Source organism: Galleria mellonella, unplaced genomic scaffold (genome assembly GCF_026898425.1).
Source record: "Galleria mellonella isolate WM207_F2 unplaced genomic scaffold, CSIRO_AGI_GalMel_v1 utg159, whole genome shotgun sequence".
Taxonomy (NCBI): domain Eukaryota; kingdom Metazoa; phylum Arthropoda; class Insecta; order Lepidoptera; family Pyralidae; genus Galleria; species Galleria mellonella.
In genome coordinates, this window is record NW_026442004.1 from 3,671,070 (window position 1) to 3,682,727 (window position 11,658).

Below are 11,658 nucleotides of genomic sequence, written 5' to 3' on the forward strand. Positions count from 1 at the left end.
TTATATATATAGATCACTTTGTACCACAGTAATTAATTAGTAAGAGAATTATAGAAATTTATTAATTCACTTACGTACACAAAATGGGATAAAGATACTCTAAAAATGTGCATACAAAACAACAAATACCAATTAGGTGTCAATTGGATTTAAATTAGTTTTTTTTGACGTGTTTTTTTTTTAATATTAGCTCGACATGTGACCACATCATGCTTAGCGAATACAGACGACATGGTCCATGAATACGACCAACCGAGAATAGAACTGTACTTTCAACGATTAGCCGCACTATGACGGATCAGTGAGTACTTTTTCACGGTACGTTTAAAGAAGTATTAATATCTGTTCAGTAAATTATACCAATCATGCTCTTCTAGTCTTTATTTGACACTTTACCAGAGAGAAATTTTGTACGAAAATCGTTTGCTTGGGTGCCTCTGTCTTATTCGTGTTTCTACTGTGAAGCAGTTATGTTTGCATGGCTGTGTTTCGATTTGAAGGGTGTGATATGGCAGTAAATTTACAGGGTACAGAGGAATGACACCTGAGTCCTCAAGAATGGTAACGCATGGGGAGGTGTGATGGGCAAAACGGTTACCATTTTCCATCAGGTGGGCCGTCAACTTGTTTGCTATTCTAAGTTGAAAATAAAAATAAACTTTATCCGCCTTTGTTGTTGTTTTTTGACTGAAATTGTTGATTGCCTGAAAAAAATAATATATATCCTTTCCTATCCTAAATATTACTGGTTTGACAAATTTTGTGATGAGGTATTAAATAAAAAGGTCATAGTACAGTTTTTTGTTTTAAAAAGAGAATAAAACAAAAGTTTAAATGAGATTTCTCATTAATAATTAAATCAGGTGCGCCTCCACGTTTCAAGTTCTCATCATTATTAGACGGCATTTATTAAAAACTTAAGATATCTTAACATATAAACCATTGGCAGTTTTGTGATAATTTGGCGGTGAATGATTATGTTCATTTACTGATAACACCACGTTCCCCTCAGAGTCCACTTTTAATTTAGCAGGACATTTGCCTCTTAGTCGTTTTGAGCAAGCCAAAGTTTTGCTTTTAGCATTCTTATATGAAAAAGAATATTTTTTATACATTAAAATAACTTTATTGTTAGTTGTAGGTAGAACCGTTATCTGTTCGTCACCTGAAAATTGCCAAAAAGAATAAAAATACAATCAAGAGTAAAGTAAATGACAATCCACGCAATTTTTAAATACACAATACATATAAACACACAAAACAAACACTTTATACTACTACATTTTTACAATAAACACTTTAGACAGTTTTAACATTTTTACTAAATAAAGAATCTATCTTGACGGAGATAAAACACTATAATTGACACAGATAAATTTATGACAAATTATTGCTAAACAGTAAAAACCAAGACAATTGTTTTATCTATCCATATGAACTATAACAGATTAAAGATTGTGTCCCACAAAAAAAAAAAAACCTTAATTGTTTTAATCTAAAAACTAAATAAGCCACTGAACTGATTTTGTTAAAATTTCTATAAAACTAATCAGTAAGTGTATCTTTTCAGATAAAAAGAATTCCAAATCGGTTTAGAACTGACAGAGTTATGAGGTAACAAACATAACAAAATACAACCGAATTAAGTACCTCCTGCGTTAGCATTTTTTGTTGAATATTTGTTGAATATAAATACTTATAATAAGTTTAATTCTACAGCTTAATGTATATCCCATTGGATACTACACGAAATCCTCGTGGCGGCATAGAAAACGCCACCTCTTCCATTCATATGGGCGTCGTAAGAAGCGACTTAGGAGAGCGAGGGAAGGTCAGCAGCATCCCTCTTAAAACGTCTCCAAAGCTTAGCTGCGGTTACCAATCCGCCTGCCAAGCGTAGCAACTACTAGTAAAACACTCAAAGGTACAGGTTTTTTACTAGTAGTAAAAACTCACTTATGTTCAGCATTGGACAGTTAAGACTGGTATGATATACTCAACACGAAAAATAATTGAAATGGTTGGTGATTTTTTTTTTATTTCACATTCCAACATGACCATGACACAATTTATGTTGCTTGGCACGATATTTACTTTTAACATTAAGAATTGACTAGCGGACTCCAATATGCTACTTATCTCATACTAGTAAATTAAGGTCAAGTCTACTTTCTGTACAGAAGTACGTCACACTTCCTGTGTAGAAAACGTACATGTTCAATAAACTTACAAATTATTATTATCACACACAATAATTCTTACAAAATTAATTTACATTAATTTTCTTTAAACTGTTTTAATGAAGTTTATAGTAAAAAAAAAAAAAAAACCCCAAAGCTTTAGAGAAATACACGATTGCGTTGAAAAATAACTTTTCCCTTTTGTTATACGTTTTGAACACACGATATTGAAAAGACTAGATTTAGAGAGTCTACCGTGAAATGTTATCAAAATTTCGAAACCGAACTGAATACAAATTTCATTTTAAAGTTACATAATACCATACCGTTTTAAAATATTAAAAGCGTTAAAATATCGTTCCATTGTACTTTTATGGTAGGATTTATGATAAACAAAATGTTAAGCTCCATTTACTGATCTGATTTTGGTATGAATAAAAACACGAAATTGAGTCCGAAAATTCGGTATTTCATTTCATGGTAGACCCCTGACTATAATGCCGATTAAGGTTCGTTCCCGGCTCGATGTCGGCGTGGCAAATACTTTCAAATTAATCATGACTAGAACGAAACTGAATTATCAAATAATATAAATACAATGTTTCTTAATAATAACTTCACTAGATCGAAAACTTACCATGATCGGAATTATAGTGATATCGACTTTATTATAATACTACAGCTTAATATATGTCCCATTGGATGATATATGAAAATTTGGAGGCGGATGATTGTGTACTCCGGTAGCAAAGATCACATATCCGTCATCGTCGAGTTTCAGACGGGCGTGACAATTCCCCCTTCTCTTTTTAGAGCAGACCAAATGGTTCACTCTGCCAGTTACATACGAGTATGTATAATTTTTATATAGTGCAATAGATTTGTTGCCAGGAAAATGTAGCACGCAGATCTTATCTGCAAAGAGGAATTACTTTTTAAACAAACAGGCGTATAATCACTTTGTAATTAAGCAACTTCAATCGGGAACGTATTAATAAAAGATGAGACGATCCATAGATATTGTAAATATTCTTGGTCTATTACAAATAATATTTAACACTGCATTCCAGCCTAGTAACTCATAGAGGATAGAAATAACTCCAGCACTATATTAGTTACAAGTACATACCTGTGATTAAAAAACAAAACATTTATTACTTAACTATTTTATAATGGGTATATCTGAGTCAGTAAAACAACCGTGTCGCCGTAGCCGCGACAGTGGATTTAATGTTAGCATTTTAATATCGCAAATACGGCGACACCAAAATGCAAAGAGTTAAAACATTGTCTCGCACAGGTTGTTCTAATAAAATAAACAATGGTTAACAAAACTGTCTAAATGATTAGATATTGTTAAATCTGTACAATAATATTTATTTGTAAATTCATGCGCCAATATCTCGTGAATGCGCCATAGTAACACAAAATGGTCACAACTAAGTTTAATACTTTGCCCTCAAAGAGCAAAACATTGATATTTTCTTGTGACCAAAAGCCAAAATTTCATAAATTGAATTAATTAAACTCTATGATAAATGCCTTGAATGCCTTTAATGAATATTGGTGGTCGGTGATTATGGGTCACGTCTGCGAATAGCACTTTTAAGTTATTATCCACTTTTAATCGAGCTGGACATCCACCACTTCTCTTCTTTGAGCAAATCAAATGTCGCTTAGTAGTACCTATGTATGAGTAAGTATAATTTCTGTACATGACCGCAGTCTTATTTTGCGCAACTGGTATTATGTGTGCTGTTCCTGTGAAACAAACATTTTAGTAATTAAATATTAAGCTATTATGATAGAAAAAAGAACGGTAATTTATTTTATTTCCTAGATAAACATAATTATGTTAATTGAATAAAAAAAAAACTTAATTAAATTATTTTAAAGTTCATTCTTTTTCCCCCAAAATTTCTCCGAAACGATTTGCGGAAGTTCATATCACTGGTGAGTTGATTAAAATTATATTATTTCGTTTCGCTACTATTATATTATTATTTACTTTTATTCCATTAAATTTATCAATTTAAATAATTTTATTTATTTCAATGTTTAATTTAATTTAATTTATTTAATTAAATTGATTTCAATGTTTAATTTTATTTAATTAATTTAAATTTATTAATTTAATTTATCAATTGCCATTATTCGAGATTAACTACAATTAATAGAGACTCTCCACCTTCTCCATTAGTCATCAAACTGACCGTCATTGAGTCCGCACATATGTTGCGATATATTTTTAAATCTCTAAATGAGATATTATCAGGCAATTTATTGATTGTTGCTCGGAGCCTAGTGTTGATGGTTCAACGCTCAGACTGCGACTGACTCTACAAGAACAACAATTTTTATATTCTTCATTTAGTTATGTCACGAAGCTAAATTAATTACTTTATTAATATTGTATAGTAGAAAATCCCGGAGCGCTGTCTTCTATTTTATTATAGCTGAACAGACACATGATCCTGTATAGAGAGTATTCTCTATATCTGTGATCTTTGAGGTAACTCCATTCACAAGAGAGTTTACCTTCTACAGTAGAGTCGATTCGTTTATCTAGTGGAAGATTTTAAAGTGAATAAAACTAATCCTTCAACGACTTTTACTGTTCCCTTAAAGATCATTAAGAAGAATTAAATACACACGTTACTATTTTTTTATTTTTATTTTTATACAATGAAAAATTTTTCCTTTGTGTTATTTCATAACGATAATGAGCCACGGTAATTAGTAAGCAGTTATTAAAAATAGTTATTTTTAAAACTTATGGTGATTTTTTATCTACATATATAACTGAATTTTTATGAACTATGTCGTTTTCGACAGAAATTGTAAATCCATAAAAATCCCAGCTTTATAAGTTGCGCTCACCTTTGAGAAGCGAGAGACTGCGGTATAAACACCATACTCACCTTAAAAAAGAATTCTGGATAAAGTCAAAAGAATTGTAGGATATGACAAAAATAATGAATTAATAAAAATTTAACGGTATACGCTGGCAGGGCATCAGTGAGGGATGATAGGTGAGAATGAAAAGGCCAGATCTGTTAGCCCATCGTGATGAGTACACCTGGTATTCAACATGGTGGTTTTCAGGGGGGACCTCGTGAAGGTTGACCTGACAGGGAATATTGCTAGCAATGGGACCGACAGTCCGTAATACTAACAATCTCCCCCACTTCTGAACTGATTTGAATGAAATATGGTACACAGCTAGGTAGCCTAACCTAACTTAGCACATAGGATACTTTACATACTTACTGATTCAGGCAGGCAACGCCGTGGGATACAACTAGCGTTCGTATGATTAAAACTACTTATATACTGTTATATTAGTATATATACCATAAATTATTTTAAACAATTACATGTCGAACAAATAATTACCAGTTCATAATATAAATGTTGGTACACTCTTAACTAAATTTAAATATGCATATATATATATATATATATATATATATATATATATATATATATATATATATATATATATATATATATATATATATATATATATATATATATATATATATATATATATATATATATATATATATATATATATATATAGATGTATATATATATATATACCCCTTAAACATAACCCTTCGGCCCTATAAAAAGTTTTGTGTGATAGGGGTTACCTTCCACGCCTTGAAATGACCAAGCCCGTATAATGTTGCCATCAAATTCAATTAATTTTTATATAATTACCATTAGACATTTTATGAAACACGGGCGCTTCGTGATTGTGTTCGGTGTGAGCGAGCAATATGGTCTTTCCGTCGGGCATAAATTTAAGCTGAGCTTTGCATTTCTTGCTGATGATTTTAGAACAAACCGCTAACCGCCTGTTATTACGATAGGAGAACGTGTAATTCTTATACATGATAATTTCTTTTCCCCGAGAATTAGGCACTATTTGAATTTGTCCTGAAACAAACGACATTTATTACGTTTTACATTGCAAGCAGTGCTCACTGTTTCGTTTTTAATAAGGTTTAAAGGCAATATTTTTATTACAAAAAACAATTTTAAACTTAAACAAATTTTATTTCGTATGGTACAGTTCAATACCTTAACCGGTATATCACACTTACAAGATAATTTTTAAAATAATACAAAATAGAATAAGATCAATATAAAGTCAATTTAGGGAAAGACAGTATCGATTTAAAGCAAACAGAGGTACGCGTGAGGCATTTTTAGCGCTGAGACTTACAATAGAAGAATACACATATCGCTTTTGTAGATCTGGAGAAGGCTTTCGATAGAGTAGATTGGAAGAAAATGATGGAATTACTAAAGGATTCGGGGTTAGATTTCAGGGATAGAAGAATAGTCTACGAAATATATAAATATCAAGAAACTGTAAAAAATACGAGAGAAGAAAGGAAAAGTAAGAATTCGTCAAGGAATAAGACAAGGTTGTCCACCACTCATATTTAACTATTTACAGAGGACAGCTATAAGAAAAATTTAAGACATTCTATCGATAAAGATGTCCAGTTCAATAGGAAAATAATTAAATAGATTAAATTTGGTGATGGCATAGCAGTAATAGCAGAAACACGTAAAGATTTAGAAATATTATCAAATTAATATGGATACAATTTTTAAGGAAAATGTTACACAAAATTTACACAAATAAAACCAAAATACACACTATTCTTAAAAAACCAATTACAATACAAAAGGAAAGTCAAATAAAGATAAATAACATACTTATCCAAAATATTAAGAACTTTAACTACTTAGGAAGTATAATCACAGAGTACGCTACAGGTTTATAATAACGAAAAACATATATACATAGAAAATATCAAAAATTATCCTTAAGAAATTTATAAAAACTTACATTTGGAACATTGCATTCTTTTGTAATGGATGATAATGGAATGGTAACCCCACCCGTGCTATCGGTATACACCGGCGGAGCACCAGTAAAAGATGATAGATGAGGATAGAGTAGGTCAGTTAGCCCATCGTGACGAATTCAACAGGAATTGTTCACGAAAACTGGAAACCATTCCAGGGAGAACCACGTAGAGGTCGACCTAAAAAGGTATATTGCTAGCAATGGAGCTGTCAAACTCCATTGCTAACAATCCCTTTCGCCCCGGAACATAGCATTATATGGGTGTGAAACATAGACGCAAAAGGAAAGAAAGATGCTTGAGGCATTTGAAATGTGGACATGGAGGAGAATGGAAAGGATAAGTAGGACAGAAAATGTACCGAATCAGAAAGTCTTGAAAAGGATGAATGAGAAAAGAACAATAATAAAACAAAAAAGAATAAAAGAAGCAAAATGCTGAGCGAGTTTATACGATATGACGATTTTTTAAAGAGCATAGTAGAAGAAAAAATAGAGGGCAAAAGAGGAAGAGGAAGACCGAGGAATAATTACATGGGACAGACAAAGGAAACACTAGGAGTCATATCGTACAAGGAGATCCAAGATATGACATGGAATCAAACTGGCTGGAAGAAAATGCGTGAATTAGCTGCACCGACAAGAGAACTCTTAAATGAAAAGAGAGAGAAACGCATGCGTTATTGCATGCGCTACTCTGCTAACACATATGCGTCAGTAAATTTGAATGTACCAGTGGAAATACACTATAGTTAATTATTATATATATAGACTGACCAAGATAAAAAGTCTTACCTCTCCCTTCCAATTTTAATAAAAATTGTTTAAATGATTTAGTTGCCAATAGATGCTTCTTGTTTTTAGCTAAGTTTTACATTGGTCTACCAGGTTTCCAACTGCTATGTTTTCTTTTTGTTCGGACAGTCGCATTAGATAGGTACATGTTTTATATATTACACTGGTCTACAAAATTTAACTTTTTGTGTGCCATTAAATTGAATACTATATTTTCATACTGCTTTGAGGTTACTAAATACTAAAACACGCATATTTTTTTTTAATTAGCTCTTATTTTGGAAATATACCTAAAATACAAAATGTGACTTTTAGTAACACGTTAAAGTACAAAACAATTTATTGAAAAAAAAAACAATATTTATTTATTATTATTTTTTACTTTTTATATGAAATTCGGAATATAGAAATATTAACAAAATATTTAAACGTGTTTTAATTATGATTTTCTCTTCTTTTTCGTTTGTCTTTTGTAATCGCTGTTAGGGGTATCTCTTCTCAAATTCCAGAAGTAGTCCGCTAACATTGACGCCTTCCATCGGCATCGTATCTCTCTTCTATTGTCAAGATATCTTAGTGGAATTCTTCTTTTTTATTCTTTTTCAAAGCCCAGTAAAACTGGATCAAAGTTTTGATCCTTCAGAATCTCTCTTATATCAGGTCCGATAAAGATTTCTTCTTTTATTATGGCGTCGCTTATACGAGGAAATTTACTTCGCAGGTATTTGAATGCTGATCCATTTTTGTTGAGAGCCTTCACAAAGTTTTTCATTAGTCCCAATTTAATATGTAACGGTGGTCGAAGATTTTTTTGAGAATTTACTAGAGGAAGATGCTTGATGTACTTTTCTTCAGGATTCAGGCTTTGTTCACGATTCCAATATATTTTTATGTAATGTAAAGATCTAGCCCGACTCACACAAAAAAAAAACAGTACTTGATATAGCCTATTTGTAAACCCAACACCATTGTTATAACCACATTTACGCGACATAATGAAAACTGTAGATTTTTCACTAAAATAAATTTTCACTATTATAAAAAAAAAAACAACAATTTCACGTTTTAACTGTTGAACAAAATACAGTTAGCGTTAAACTCAACTAATAAATATGAATTAATAAAATTTCCGCGGGTAATCACTAAATATGTTGAATTATCATCATTAATGTGATAAATCTATGGCACTGCCCGCTATTATATTATATATGGCACAAATGCACAATAAGAGCTAACTATGAATTTTAACTTGTATATATATATGTATCATTAGCGAGTGAAATACAATCAATATAGTACATTTCCATGTAAAAAGTAAATTTGATGTAGACCAGTGTTATTATATCAGCCGTTAACTGATCACTGCTGGCCTTCACAGGCCTCTTCCTTGGGGAGTTTCGGCAGGAGTCACCATGCCTTGTAGTCGGATTTGCAACCGCCTTTAATGATATTTTGACGCTCTCCGCGCGATTGTAAGTTGTTTACCAGACACGTTAGATGGAGCCACAAGTAGTAAAACGGAGAATTGACGTGATCGAAGACAAAGTGTGGATTTTTAGGTTATGTTATTAAAGTAAAATTAAAACTTATAAATAAAATACTGATATAATTAAACAAGTGCTATAAAATAAACTTTAAATGTCGTTTCTTTGTTTACAGGTGAGATATAACTAATAATAATAAATAAAAACTATATATATATATATATAATACATATATATATATATATATATATATATATATATATATATATATATATATATATATATATATATATATTCATAAATCAATATATATATATATATATATATATATATATATATATATATATATATATATATATATATATATATAGATTCAACCAATTTTTATATATCGTCCACTAGATGTCTTATGATACAATGGCGGTCCGTGATTATGTTCATTCTGAGCGGCCAGCACAGTTTTGCCATCTGGTGCAAGATTGAGCGTCGCTTTGCACCTCATACTGTTGATATTAGAGCAAACAGCACGCCGTTTCTTATTGCGATAGTTGAAAGTGTAGTTCCTATACATAACAGTATCTGTTCCTCGTGTATTGAGAAATATCACAACTTGTTCTGGAATTAATAATATTTAATTATACATTAAAAACAAAATAAACTTAAAGTACGTTTAAATAAAAGTATATTTCAACCGTCTTTTTTGTGTATTAGTAATAGTTTCGAAAAGATACCTGTAGAAAAGAAATTATAAGAAAGTTAACAAAAATTCCAAATCTCTGTTCACATTATGTACATTTATTATATACTATCTCTAAAATTACATAGTCTTTAAATATACAAAAGTCTATGACTATATTATTTGTGATGGAGAAGGACATATATTACTTTTTAACCCGGTCAATCAATATATCCCGGACACAGAATAAAAAATACTACAATAATTGTGTACAGCACTATGTTGTTTCATTTGAAATTTCAAGAAGTATGTAATTGGTAGATCGCACAGGATTTCGTTAGTAAACAGTAGATCTTGGGTCTAGTCAAGTCGGCCACCCTGCTATATATTATCATATGGACAATATATTATCATATACACATACATATTGTCAAAAGACATTACTCTCTTTTCTTTTAGTAATTAATTCTGTAAAAGGTGCGTATTAATAAAAAATAACTCTTTTAAAACAAATATAATATTATAATTTCAATATATTACAGATGATAGGTACAATATTATCGTTTATTATGTTACGTCTAGTTGTGTTTGCATAGCTGTGTTTCGGTTTGAAAGGTGGGATATGGCGTAAATTTACTGGGTCCAGAGGAATAACACCCGAGTCTTCAGGAATGGCAACGCATAGGGGGTATCATGGGCGAAACAGTATACTCTGTTATGTCCATGGTACTGCTCATGTCTATAGGCGATGGTTACCATTTTCCGGGGGTCGTCAGCTTGTTTGCCATTCTAAGTTGTATAAAAAAAAGACATACAGGGCACAAAATACATACATTAGTTAACATAATAATTAAGATTTTATATCACAAAAAACTACTTTACAAAATAATAAACAGGAGTATATATATATTCCAATAATGTAAGATTTTGTTCCACATAAAAATCCACTTCCACCGTGATCAAATGAGTTATTTTTATTTTAAACTAAACTACTAAAACGATTACGATAAATATTTTATTTATCATAATTGGTTTCATAAATATTTTTTCAGATAAAAAAGAAATTTTCCATTCGACTTATGACCGAGTTACGTGGTAACAAACATAAAAAAGATTACAACCGAATTGGGAGGGGGAAAGGGATTGTTAGTAATGGAGACTGAGGATCCTATTGCTAGCAATATACCCAACCAGGTCGACCTTCTCGCGGTTCCCCCTGGAAACTATCATGGTTAATTCCTGATGAATTCATCATGATGGGCTAACTGGCCTGTTTTCATTCTCATCTATCACCCTTCACTGGTGCTCCGCCAGCGTGTCCCGTTAGCGCAGGCGGGGTTACCATACCATTTTCACCTTGCAAAAACAAAAAACAACCGAATTGGGAAACTTCTCCTTTTTTGAAGTCGTTTGAAAAAGCATCAAGTAGTCCGTGAACAAATAATACTTGATAGTATACTTCCGTTTTTATGTCCAATCAGTATACACTCTTTGTTTGTACTGTTTAAAAGCTATCTCAGCAACGTAAGAGAGAATATATATAAAAAAATAAATATTACCCTACACTCAAAAGGTCCTAAAAATATTGTGGCGTTTCTCTTAGCTTATTTTTTCCAACCAGTTATTATGATTTGA

General features: G+C 31.3%; 1 long non-coding RNA gene across 1 annotated transcript; it reads right to left on the minus strand.

The window, feature by feature from the left end:
* Positions 1–9,516, minus strand: LOC116412666 (uncharacterized). Its single transcript, XR_008252554.1, has 3 exons — positions 5,907–9,516; positions 5,061–5,101; positions 1–3,941 (listed from the first exon to the last, which is right to left on the minus strand). It is a non-coding gene; the product is annotated as an uncharacterized LOC116412666 (long non-coding RNA).
* Positions 9,517–11,658: the final 2,142 nt, after the last annotated feature.